This window comes from Cydia pomonella, chromosome 17 (assembly GCF_033807575.1).
Source record: "Cydia pomonella isolate Wapato2018A chromosome 17, ilCydPomo1, whole genome shotgun sequence".
Taxonomy (NCBI): Eukaryota; Metazoa; Arthropoda; class Insecta; order Lepidoptera; family Tortricidae; genus Cydia; species Cydia pomonella.
Window position 1 is genome coordinate 15570120 of NC_084719.1, and position 12525 is coordinate 15582644.

The following is a 12525-nucleotide window of genomic DNA, read 5'->3' on the forward strand; positions in this document are numbered from 1 at the left end:
GCCAAGGAGCCAATGTATCCTTATTTATGTCTCGTTAGACATCTAATAATATTCCTTTCAAAATTAAATTTGACGTGTAGGGATAAAATCAGTTATACTCTCAGCCCCTTAATACCCTTTAATGTTCTAGATAAGAGCTTCCTCTTTGGCTCTTTTTGGCAAAAAATTCTTTTTCGGTACAAGATTTTATCGCTGACTGTACTTTTCTTTCCACAGGCAACTAGTACTCATCGAGACAATTCTAACAACCTCAAATACAATTAGGTTGCGTTGTTTTATCACAGTTCCTATGGCCACCTCCTGTTTCCATCATCAGATCAGCTCGATGACCATAATATTGTATTGTCACCCACCTTACATATGTCTGTAATTTTTCGCCTCCAAAACCGGGAAGTGGGTCAAATTTTACTTGTAAGATTTGATTACACTCAGACAACGGGACAGGTAAAACTAAATAAAAGCTTGCTAAAATCCACAATTCAAGCCTCATTGGCCTCATTGCTGTCACCCGCCATCCCGAGGCAAAAACTGAAATTTACATTAAATTACTTTGCCACTGTTTTAAAAAGAAATGCAACTTGCTTCTTCAGTTTTTGAAGATAAAAAGGGCCTTTTTGTGAAAATATTCTTCGCACTCTTTGTGATAAGAATCATTTTTGCATACTGTTCTCAAATAATAGTAAGAGTGGGTGAAAAAACAATGGTTTTAAAGTACCAGTTGTGAAAAGATATAGTAGCACGTAATGTCTGAAAGAGACAGCAAAACTAACCGTATAACTTTCCATGGATATAAAAGTTCCATTCGCTTCCTAAGTGAAACTTAATCATTTAAGCCATCTGTCGCTGACCTGGCCAACTTATTTAATATAGTCTTTAATCCCCACGACGGCGGCTTACCCTTCAACACCGGTAGCCATACTCAACTTTATGAAGTCTAGATGAAAATTGTTGATGCGTAGTTAGAAATTTATGAGAAATTTATTCATATTACAATATGTTATGCCGGCAGTCATACCGTTAAGTGGGATAACTGCGGACTTAGGGCTAATATTAGACATTTTTTTAATGACAGTTTTGCATGATTCACTAGACTTAAATCGACCGGGATATAAACCGTGATTACCTTTTTTTATTTTTAATATCGGGAGCTCAAAAACAATATAAAAGATAATCACGGGTTATATCTCGGTCGATTAAAGTCATTTTTCAGTCGATTTTTTAAATGTGAACTAATCATTGACATATATCCTGTATATCTAAGAACGAGCCTTACGGGCACCAAGAATGGCGCTAGTTCAGTGGTGTCACTCTCGAATTTGAGCCAATCGTGCATTCTAACGCAACTAGTTGGGACCAATCGCGCGCGTGATGCGAACTCATCAACTAATCGCGTTGCGGTACTTGCGGCGTTAGACTGCACGATTGGCTCGAATTTGTTTGCGTGACACCGCTGTACTGGCCCCATTCTTATTGTCAATGGAACTAATCTAGTTAGTTTAAAAATTTAAAGTATGGTAGATCCCGATTCAAAGATTGTAAAAAAAACACTGCCGTCAGCCATGGTCATATAATATATTTTATTATTCACGCTCAGTGATTGTTGAGCTATTTTGGATCCTAGCTAAATTGATTAATTAATACGTTCATAATGAAATGTCTAATTTAGTTTTAACCCTAAATGGCTCAACAAGCACGGAGCGTGACTGTACAGTAGTTACCACCGAGTTGTTGAAAGATAATTAAATTAATTGTGCCGTTATCTATGAAACCTGGACCTTTTGTCGACGGCGCTTACGCCGCACTGCGTAGCGCAGCGTTGTATTTAAACATGTAGGAGCATCGTTGATAATGACGTAAGCGCTATTGACCACAAGGTAAATAATATCCCTTTCAATAGGTAAATAACGTTACAATTATACGAACGACCAAACAAATCAGAAAAAAAAAAGACTACTTTTTATCAATTTTAAGGCACTTTACTGAAACACTAAATAACTAATTATTATTGAGAAAACACTCTATATTTACACTTTACTATTTCTAGTTATATATAAAGTTTATCTATCTTTCTTTTATCTATCTTTAGTTTATCTATCTAGTTATATATAAACTTTATCTATAACTATTTCTAGTTATAGATAAAGGGGCTGGTTGTCGGCGAGAAAAGGTTAACCAACCTTCGCTTCGCCGATGATATAGTCCTGTTTTCCTCAACAGCATCCGAGCTACATCATATGCTAGAAGACCTTAGCAACGCAAGCCTCGAGGTCGGACTGAAGATGAACATGTCAAAGACCAAAGTCATGTCTAACGGCACAAAACGTAAGATTGAGGTAAACGGAGAGCACATTGCATATGTCCATGAATACCTTTATTTGGGCCAAATAGTCTCTTTCCTGGCGCGACAAGAAAAAGAGGTCGACAGACGGACCGAGAACGCATGGAAGAACTATTGGTTTATGAAAAACCTCATGAAGGGAGACCTACCTCTGTCACTCAAACGTAGGCTCATGGACATGTGCATACTTCCAGTCCTCACTTACGGTGCTCAGACTTGGTCTTTGACAGAAGCTCAGAAGTCCAAACTCGGGGTTTGCCAGAGAGCCATGGAGCGCAGCATATTAGGTGTTAAACTAAGGGATCGCATCCGGAACACCACGCTGCGCTCTAAAACTCAGATTATAGATGTAGCTCGAAAAGTGGCCAAGTTAAAGTGGGACTGGGCTGGGCATGTCTGCCGCATGCCGAATGACTTGTGGGCCAAGATAACCACGGATTGGGTGCCCCACGAGTCAAACCGGGGATCTGGCAGACCTCGTCGGCGATGGCGGGATAACTTAGACTCCTTTTTGAGGGACTGGTCGGTCGTTGCTCAAAACCGGGATGAGTGGAAGAAGAGGGGGGAGGCCTTTGCCCAGCAGTGGGACACAATGGGCTCGTTATAATAATATAATAATTATAATATTTCTAGTGTTTTTATTAGTACTCGTATTGAACTTGGTGGTAACTTAACAACTGGGAAACCACCAAACCAAGTTGGTGGTAACTAGTGTTTTTTTTTTACATTAGTTACCACTGGTAACAACTTGGTGGTACCTAGTGGGAATAACCCTTATATTTGTGTAATCAAATAAATATACAGGAAATCATCACAGATATAATGTACCTTAACAAACGCTGTGACCACGAATGTAAGTCAATGTTCGTCAAATTTTGTTCCATGTTCAAGAAAATAGATTTATGGCCTAGTACGGTTTAAGGGACCTTAATATAGGTTAAGGCTAAAGGTAGGGTAGGGTAATTAACTAATTATTATTTTTTTATTTGATAAACAGTGATCCTAAATAGCTATTAGTTGTCAAGCGGACCCCAGGCTCCCATGAGCCGTGGCAAAATGCCGGGATAACGTCAGGAAGAAGAAGAAGATGCTAAGACCATTAGAAAAAAACTTTAATAATGATAAAACTATTTTAAATTACTAATATCCCTTCATTGCCTTGTATGGCGCAATAGTATTTTATAGGAAAACCTTATTATGACCCTCTACACTCGCAAGCTTTGCTACTTAGTGAGTTTTAATTCTCCTTTTCCTCCGAACCATCGTGATTTAACATGCTCGTTTCAACTGGCATTTTAATTGGATTTCCAATGTTGCACTGAAAATCTTCCATTGTTTTAAATTTAGTTCAAGGTTGTGTCATGCTGTAATGTTTGAATTGTTTGGAGGAAATAAAATATAAACTAGGTTTATTGAACATTAACAACGAAAACATTAGCGTGGAACTGTCCTCCTTAATGACACTCCAATTTAAACTCGCAACCTCAATTCATCTCCATGAGGGTTGATTTACGAGATAAAAAGTACATACGTTTGTTATCACCAGACAGAAGTTTTTGTGGCACAAACGATTGTTTGAAAAAATTCAACATCGATAAATCTGTTATCAATAAGTCAGTCATAGATTAATAAGTAAGAGATGTAAATTCTACTTGCTGTTAATTACCGAGAAATTTTAAGTATGAAAATTGATTACAAATCTTTAGATAATTTATTTTTTACATTTATTTTTTACTTAAAAATAAAAACATGAACCATATAGGTACAGTGCTATAAGAATAGATTAGAAAACGACCAATATATTAAAGAAGATATTAAACGTGTTGTGTATTTTACGGTAGCTAGCTATCTTCACTTCATAAAATATAGGTATATAGGTAATGTTAAGGTAACATCGATAACAGACATGTCAATATTTCATTTTGTCAAACACTTTATTTTGCCACAAAACTTCTATGTCTGGTTATCACTGACCAAACTGTCCCCCAAATAAACAACTGTTACTATGCCAACCACGAAATCGCACAAAAAAAACTGCCTTCTTATACATTTCGGTAAATTAGAGTTAATTGTTTCTATAGAACAACTTGTTTAATTTTTGCGATTTCGGGGTTGGCCCCATAGCAAAAGTTGTTCAGTATATTCGCCATCCCCAGAGTTTGGTCAGTGATAACAAAAGCATACTGTATATCCAAATTATACAGAATATAATATTAAAATAAAACAGACAAGGTCGTACCAGAAGGATTCACCTACCTCACCAATACTTAGTAAACCTTTTTGGTTGAGTACTTACCCCAAAAATTAGTAGGAAGTCCTAGAAGCTATGTAAATTAAACGATTTTTTGTGCAGGTAAGTAGGTACCTATATTGCTAGACGTCTGTCGCAGTTTTTTCGTTTAAAGTTCAAAGAGAAAAAACAAGACAAATACATTTTCCAAAATTAAATTAGCAATATTTTATAAAACAACGCGAAAATGATCTTAGTTTTCAATTCCAAGGAGCAACATTGGAGGGCACTGCAAGGTTGTGTTTTAAAATAAAAGTAGAGGTTTTGCCTGGAATTACGTTTCCTTTTTTTAGCGTAGACGGCTAAATTGCTTGTAGACTTATTTGCAATCGATGATTACGTAATAAATCTACTGGGTTGAATTGGCTGTGATCAATATGGTTCAATTTGGATTTAATTATTCAGAGAATTTACTACTATTTCTAGGAACCAGAAAAATAGTAAATACATACATACTTATTTTTAGCTCTAGTCACAGTAAAAAATAGCTTTTCATACCTATATTTGCTGGTTAAAATTACTTAGGGTCATCCGCCGCTGTCACGTGCGTATATGTTAGGCAAAAAGGTACAAGTAGGTATATATATATATATATATATATAAAAGACAAGTGCGAGTCGGACTCGCCCACCGAGTGTTTCGTACTTTTTAGTATTTGTTGTTGAAAATTTCAACTGTCTCGCTATCACGGTTCATGAAATACAGCCTAGTAACAGACGGACAGACAGACAGACAGAAGGACGGACAGCGTTGTCTAAAACTACAATATCTAAGAAAATATAAATTTTTTTTTCGAAACCTTAGAGACGTGAGGATTGTAGGCACCGAAGAGTCGAATAATCAAAGCCCGATTTATGATGGGTAGTAATGTGGCTTTAGTATATGCATTTTTATAAATTTTACATACGACGGGCACGAGGGGAGTTAACTTAATTTTTTACATGCCCATTACCCAAGTACACCGTTTTCTTGCCATGCGTCCAATGATTATAAAATCCTTCAGATTCTAAGTGTTTAGGAAACCTACTCAGATAGCTAAATAAGCTAAAGACACTTTTGCAGATCGTAGAGAGCCTCGTTTTGAGGTGTTATCATTTTCCGCTAGTACCATATCATATCTTATTCGTGTTTCCTAAGACCAGTACGAGCTTTTTAAAACATTATTTAAGTTCTCAAATGTAATGTTATCCATATTAATATAATATCAATTTTATTCCAATTTCGTAAAGCTGAAAAAGAATTAGGCGCATGTACCTAAATGTGTATTCGCGTGTGTTAATTTAATTAGCCTTACGTAGCTGTCTGTGAATAATGAAAGGCTTGTAAGCAGTCACACCAAAGTCGGCTCAAGGATATTTATTTATAATGTGTGAGGGATGCTTGAGAAGTATGGTATGTAAGATAAGAGGAATATCCTTTCTATTATTAACTAATATAAACGGTACTTAATCGCGTATTAAGTTTTAAATTTACCTCCGACGTTTTGAGGATGGTGTTGTCCCCGTGGTCTCGGAGAAGACTGGCTAAAGTTGACATCAACATCTTCTAGCCGCGCGAGTTTTTCGAACTACCCGCACTTAGTCTTGTTTATTGACTTCAAAATCCACATGGCATCCAGTGATTAGTAAGCGAGAACGATCGACAGTCGAAAAATCCAATATCGTTGGTGTTGTGTGTCGACAGAGTAACATCCCTAGTGCGCAAAATTTTCAAGTCAATAAACAAGATCGACTGTTTATATTCGTTTCCGCTTACATATTCTAATGACTAGATTCCATGTGGATGAGATCCCCAAACCCTTCTTAGATCCCTAGTGCGCACAACGTTCAAGTTGATAAATTAGACCTAGTGTGGGTAGTTCGGAAAACTCGCGCGGCTAGATGTTGATGTCAACTTTAGCCAGTCTTCTCCGAGACCACGGGGACAACGCCGTCCTCGAAACCTCGGAGGTAAATTTCAAACTTAATACGCGATTAAGTCCCGATTATATTAGTTAATAATATCCTTTCCAGTTAATGACTTTGTACTTTGTTTAGTACAGTACAATCGAAAATAGAATCGTGCATCGGTTGATGGATACGGAATTAATAAAATGTAAACGTTGTTTACCTAAAGTCTGCTAATATAATAGAAAAAATATTAGTCAAATTCGCACAACTATGCGGTGACTGTCATTGTAAAAAATTACATTCCTTAATTCAGTTAATATAAAATATATGGCGTCGTACAGGGCCATCAATTCGGAGGCACTTTTTAGGGTTCCGTAGCCAAATGGCAAAAAACGGAACCCTTATAGATTCGTCATGTCCGTCTGTCTGTCCGTGTATGTCACAGCCACTTTTTTCCGAAACTCTATGATAATGATAAAAATATATGATGTACATTACCATGCAAACTTCCACCGAAAATTGGTTTGAACGAGATCTAGTATGTAGTTTTTTTTAATACGTCATAAAATTAAAATTAATTATTTTTTTCAGCAAACCCATACGTGTGGGGATCCATGAATAGGTCTTCAAAAATGATATTGACGTTTCTAATATCTTTTTTTCTGAAATGAATAGTTTGCGCTAGAGACACTTCCAAAGTGGTAAAATGTGTGTCCCCCCCCCCCCCCCTGTAACTTCTAAAATAACTGAATGATAAAACTAAAAAAAATATATGATATACATTACCATACAAACTTTGAACGAGTTCTAGTAAGTAGTTTTTTTAATACGTCATAAATGGAACGGAACCCTTCATGGCCGAGTCCGACTCGCACTTGGCCGCTTTTGTTTAGATATTATATAAAAACTCTTTGGTGTTGACCAAGATTTGAAAGATCCTCTTGACAAGACAGCCATATAGTTGCAACTTCCTTACGCCATACTGATTAATTATTATACGAGTATAACGCTAACTGTACTACTATTATTTCTAATTATTTCAGCTATTAATTAAAACTGATCAAAGGGTATCTTGAACAAGGGTATTAAGTCGCAAGCTTTTGAGCTATTGTGTCACTGATTACTGCTTCCACGCTGTAGGTACAGTGACGGTTATGAATGTTATTATTATGAATGAAAAATGAAAAATATTTATTTTCAGGCAACTATGGGCCCATAGATAAATACTTTAAAACTACATATGATAAAATATATCTTAAAAACTAAACACACACTATGGCTGCGATGCATTTCGCAACCCCTATTTATTATGTACGAGTATACATATACCATCTTATTCTGTTGACATAAGATACAAATATAAATATAAATATTAAATATATATATTATAGGACATTATTACACAAATTGACCAAGTCCCACAGTAAGCTCTATAAGGCTTGTGTTGAGGGTACTTAGACAACGATATATATAATATATAAATATTTATAAATACTTAAATACATAGAAAACACCCATGACTCAGGAACAAATATCCATGCTCATTACACGAATCAATGCCCTTACCAGGATTTGAACCTGGGACCATCGGCGTCGTAGGCAGGGTCACTATCCACTAGGCCAAACGGGTCGTCGAAATACAAATATGTGAATTAAACGTCGACTGTAGCATTCTTCAATGAGAGTGTTATTTTTTCACCATGAAAATGTATTTCTGCACGATATTCTCGTAGCGTGTGACGCGACAATAGTCATCTTTGTGCAGTAAAAACCTCCAAAGCTTAGTAAGTTCTACATTCACTATTTTTGCACAATTAAAGCGGTGATCATTGACCCTAAAGTTGACTTTCGGATGGCAACTGGAGCTGTATTACTATTGCGGCTTTTAGTGATGGATCGAACGATCAAAGATAGGTGCATGACAGCAAGGGTGACGTCATGGAAGGGACCTCTAGGAAAAAGAGGGAAAGGAAGACCCATTTTGAAATGGTAAGATGAGATCACCAAAATTGCCGGGTTAAATTGGATACAAATGGCAAAGGATCGAGATACATGGAAGGCTTTGGAAGGGGCCTTTACCTGTGAAAGCGGGGTTCTTGAATAATTAATGATAAAAAAAACAAATACGTAAACAATGTTAGAATTCGAGAAATAAACGGCTTTATATTTTATTTATTTTATATGATAAGAGCCCTAGTATAGTGTACCCAAATCTTTAAATATTGTATTATTCACAGATTAAATAGATCCACTTTGCTTTAGAAATGCAAGAACATTTTCTACACTCGTAATGATATTCCTTAAAATGACGAAATATAAAGCCAGAATAAACGTTCGCGATCCACGCATGTATACACATACTTACTGCACGCCAAACAAATCCAACCAACAATAAAACCTATAAAATTTATACGTACCCCATAACAGTACAGAGAATACGTAATGAACATTAGGAACAAAGGAGCCGATCGGGTCTCAGTGCGAATTGATTTGCGTTTACGAACGATTTTTTCATCTTATTTTAACGCAAACAAAGCCTATATTTGAATATTCTTATTGTGGTTAGAATGTTTCGGCTTCCTTGAAATCGCAAAATTAATTGTACGCAAGGGCGCATAGAGTCTAAAATTGTTTGGGTGGATTTTCAAATCAGGAATCGAAGATAAGTGAGGTGCTGCGGTCTTCTCTTGAAATATTAGTGTACCGACGCTTTTCTTTGAAATGGCGGCTTTTATTTGAATCTAACGGCACGAGGTCGAGACGAATTCAATTCAAAACGAGACGAAACAATTTCAAATAGATTACAAAATATTACTAAGAGCATCTTCCAATTGTTTGGTGAAAGCTAACACGTTTCCTAGTGGCTATAAATAATTAGTATAATATGTGTACTACGTCAATGCAGTAAGTATCGTTTTGTTCTCTATAAAACACTCTGTATATACTCGACTGTTTAACTAATTAATGTAACCGTTCATGAAATAAGTAGGTAAAAAATAAAAACTAAAAATAGGTGGCATTATTTTTTAACAGCAATATCGTCCATCAAAAATAATTTTGTTACTGGTTGGTAATTGGCTAGTTAAGTGCCAGCTTACTCCTTTTTAGGGTTCCGTAGCCAAATGGCATAAAACGGAACCCTTATAGTTTCGCCATGTCCGTCTGTCTGTCTGTCTGTCTGTCTGTCTGTCTGTCTGTCTGTCTGTCTGTCTGTCCGAGGCTTTGCTCCGTGGTCGTTAGTGCTAGAAAGCTGAAATTTGGCATGGATATATAAATCAATAAAGGCGACAAAGTCGTACAATAAAATCTAAAAATTTAATTTTTTTTAGGGTACCTCCCCTACACGTAAAGTGGGGGTGAATTTTTTTTTTCGCTTTAACCCTAGAGTGTGGGTTATCGTTGGAAAGGTCTTTCAAAACTAATAGGGGCTTTCAAGAAACACTTTTTGATAAAGTGAATATGTTCGGAGATAATCGCTCCGAAAGAAAAAATAAATGTGTCCCCCCCCCTCTAACTTTTGAACCATAGGTCCAAAAAATATGAAAAAAATCGTGGGAGTAGAGTTTAAGAAAGACATTAAATGAAAACTAGAGCGGACATGATCAGTTTAGCTGTTTTTGAGTTATCGCAAAAAGTTTTCCCTTCATAATAAAAAGACTTATTTTAATTAGGTACTGATTATGCAAATTTGCCTATTTGTTTAACTCAGGTGAAAGGTACCGTTTCATCCCTTGGTTAACAATTTACTATACTTTAAGCTCCAGTTTAGCTTATTGTGACGGAAGAGTAACTACGGAACCCTACACTGAGCGTGGCCCGACATGCTCTTGGCCGGTTTTTTAATAGCCTATCGGCCCAATTCGAAGAATGATTAAGACAAGTTTAAGGTCTTGAAAAGATTTTTAAAAGAACTATAAATAAACGACATGTCAAAATGGATGTTTATTTCGATACCGCTGTGATCACAGTGAGATATATCTACGATATTTTTAACGTCAAAGTGACATTGGTTGCCCGAATCGAGCTGCCTCTGTCTATTATATGACATACAAACGATATCTAAATGAGAACGTATCTAAACCAGAACTTACAGTTACCGTATCTCATTTTTCGAATCGGGCCGTATCTTGTGTCCCGCTGCTGGGCCAAGGCCTCCCCTTTCTTCCACCACTCATCACGGTTTGGTACATGTTCCCGCCAGTTGCTGCAAAAAGCTTCAAATTCATCCAGCCATCTCTTTTTAGTTTACTACTAAAGGTCATTTCATATTTGTCATCTATAACTTACCTATACTAAAATATTTTTTATTTGTTAGAGTTATAGTCATTATCGGTTTCTTCAATATGTTTTGTTCCTACACCAAAGAGCTAGCGGCAAATATGCGAATGAATTTCTATCCTATTTTATTTGTTGACCTTATTTCTGTTACGTGGGAGCATTGCTATGGAAACGGGTAGGCCAATTAGAAACCCGAGACGTTGACACTTGAAACCCTGACTCACGTTCATTTTTATCATCAATTTTACGTTGCCTTCCGATTATTATTATTTTTATGGCTTCTACGAAAATTTCCGTCCAATGAGTCCATCATAATTCACATTTCTCAGAAAGTCGGAAGTGAAAAAAGTTATTTTTCAGGAAAAATAATTATCTTTTTGTACACTGCATTAACCAAGGATTTCCTTAAAGTATAAATGCGCGTCTAATTCAATTTCGTATTTAAATAATATACAGGATTGTTATGTTCTCATATAGAGGGTAGATTAACTTATGTCAGTCTGTATCTGAACATTAAACGTAGCACATCGGTGTCCTATAAATTTGGAGTTTTCTTTGGAAACCTAGGTCTAGGACACAACAAGGATGTAACAAAACTTGTGGGGATCCGTTTAAGGGTATAATTGGTAGTTCGAAAAACTCGCGCGGCTAGAAGATGTTGATGTTAACTTTAGCCAGTCATCACACTGAATTTGTATAAATGATTGAAATTTTCAACAAGAAAACAAAGGAAACTTCGTATGATTCGTCACTTTTTGTTTCATATATAAAATTCAACTAATTAGAATATTTTAATAAAGGATATTCTGTGAATTCTTTATAAATATTACATGTTATTTTGAAGATCTACTATTGTTTCCAGCTTTCCACAGATACTTCGCAGTAAGCTAAGTATCACCATTTGTTGGAGCTGTCTAAATTATGCATCTCTTGCAATCTCGCTGACTGAAAGCAAAACCCTCCACTACCGGGCGCTTTTCAACGAAAACCTAACCAACTGTGAAATAAATTATGATATTTCAGTGTTGGCGTGTATTTATACATAAATAAACAAATATTATGGAACAATATTACACAAATCGAACTAGCTCTACAATAAGTTCAATAATGATTGTAGGTAAGTACGAGTATTTATTATATTAAATAATATACTCAAACTCTTTAACAATTTATTAAATAATATACTTAGGGCATACTGAAAGTCAGTGTAATCTCAAAAACTGTAGTAATATTCTCTTTCTGACAATGCGTCCACATTTTCTTTAACACATTGAGGGCCGGGAACCCGCTCGGCGGATTCTCTGTTCGTAGTCGCTTTCCTCTTCAAAGTGGGAAAACTCTGGGATCAGCTACGAGCGTAGCACTACGAAAACGTGGGCAGTGAATGTGTTAAAATAGGATCATCCCAATAGTACACGATCCATTTCTTCTCATTAATTTGGATACCTAAGGTTATCTGAATCTGCTGATATGCGACTTTTGTGTAACTTATTATTATTGAGCACACAGCTACGATTTTAGTTTGCAGAGTCGCTGTTGAAAGATTATCTTCTAGTTAGATCATCCGTGAGATTAATATGAAAGCAACTTAATGTATAAGGCCTACCACAAACATTTGCACGAGAACTGGGTTTCATAATAGGATAATATTCGAAGCCTGTACCCCTAGTGTAAATAAATTCTATTTCGAAACGTGACGTACGCGTTTGCGTTTAGTGTCGTTTTGTATT